The sequence below is a fragment of the Gossypium hirsutum genome, chromosome A09 (genome assembly GCF_007990345.1).
Source record: "Gossypium hirsutum isolate 1008001.06 chromosome A09, Gossypium_hirsutum_v2.1, whole genome shotgun sequence".
In the NCBI taxonomy this organism is placed as follows: domain Eukaryota; kingdom Viridiplantae; phylum Streptophyta; class Magnoliopsida; order Malvales; family Malvaceae; genus Gossypium; species Gossypium hirsutum.
This window is the reverse complement of record NC_053432.1, coordinates 78,658,040-78,659,656: the sequence shown is the minus strand read 5'-3', so window position 1 is coordinate 78,659,656 and position 1,617 is coordinate 78,658,040. Positions and strand designations below refer to the sequence as shown.

The 1,617-nt window shown below is 36.7% G+C and overlaps 1 long non-coding RNA gene across 1 annotated transcript; it reads left to right on the top strand.

Moving 5' to 3' along the window:
- The first annotated feature begins 465 nt into the window (after positions 1–465).
- LOC121206255 (uncharacterized) lies at positions 466–1,617 on the top strand. Its single transcript, XR_005901318.1, has 2 exons — positions 466–777; positions 917–1,617. It is a non-coding gene; the product is annotated as an uncharacterized lncRNA (long non-coding RNA).

Here is a 1,617-nt window from a genome sequence, read left to right as displayed (position 1 = left end):
CCGGCTGATGGAGGTGGCTTCTTATACGCGTTCAAGCATGAGCTATACTCCAGGGGGTTATCACATTTTGGCGCTGGTGCTGCCTCTGAACTTGAAAACAACACCACCACTAGAGTCACCACGCACAAAACAATAAGGGAAAACCTCTTCATTTTTTTAAATAAAAAGTTAGCTAGCCGGGTGACTAATACCGGTAATTTGTGATGGCATGTTTTTTTCAATGAACTTTGGCACAATTTATAACAGTTGGATTGGTAATTGCCGAGAGTGTTGGACAAAATGCGTAAATGTGTAAATTTGGTAAAAGGATGTTGTTAGGTTTACTATTTTTGAGAGAGAGAGAGAATTTGTGGTAAAAAAAATTGAAACGTGCCTACTAATCCTAGAAAATAGATTAATTTTTTAGATAACTGTTTATAAAATGATTATCCTCTTATTCATTTCCCTTTGGCTGCATTTGTTTCATGGAAAATGACTTACAAGTATAAGTTCATTTTCCTGAAATTTTCTAAAGTAACAATCTACTTCGAGGTTTAAAATTGTTAATGTAGAATTCCTTAAGGAAAGTAGCATAAGTCGAAACCTTAACCATTTAGTCTTTTGGGTTTTAAAATTATCCGCTCTTACTCCACTTTGGACAGCCAACAAATATGCACAATTCTATCTGTGCTTCCAACTTTTTTTCATCTTTAGCCAACACGTAGGTTGGGCATCCCCAATTCCTAAAATGATTTAGGCCTGGCTTCATGTCGTGCCACATTTTGTATGGATCCTAAGGTGCTTCCTTAGTTTGTATGTAATTTAGAATATAGCAAGTAGTTAGTAATGCTTACCCCTAGAATGATATTGACAATTTTGAATAATTTAACATTGAATAAACCATATTAAGTAAGGTTTTGTTCCATCTCTCTACCAGGCCATTTTGTTGTATTGTATGTAACACCTCTAACTATCGGATTATTACACGATGGATGTGGCTTATATTCTAGAAGTGTCGATTGCCCAGTATAAATAAATGAACAGGCTTATTTGGCATTTCAATAGGGATGGTGTGTATACAGTTCACTCTGGGTACCAGTTAGCGCTGTCCTTGAACGCTGATATTGAGTCTCTTTTTCTTGAGGGACCATGGTTGAAATTATGGGGATGTCGTGTACTGCCGATGGTGAAGCACTTTCTTTGGCGTTGTTTATGTCATTTCATTCCCACGAAAGAAAGGTTGCTTGAGAAAGGGGTTTCTATCGCTGTTGAGTGTGTCTTGCTGTTTGAGTGAATACTTGGATCATGTTTTACTTAACTGCAGTAGAGCCCGAACGGCATGGCAGCTTGCAAGGTTTCAATCCGCACCTACAGTTGTTAAAGATTTTATTATTTTTCTTCTAAAATCGCCTCATGATCGGCTGCAACAGAGAGGTATCACAAGTTTATGGTCCTTGTGGTTTCATCGTAACCTTTTGTGCTGGAAGGGTGTGTAGGTACAACAGGTTGGTATTGTTGTAGGCAGGTATTTCCTTCTTATTATTCGATTTCTCTTGTTTTTTCGGTTAATGAATTTGCTTATGTTTCCCTTTAAAAAAACTATTAATTAAGGTTAAAAGATTTTTGTTAAATTTTAAA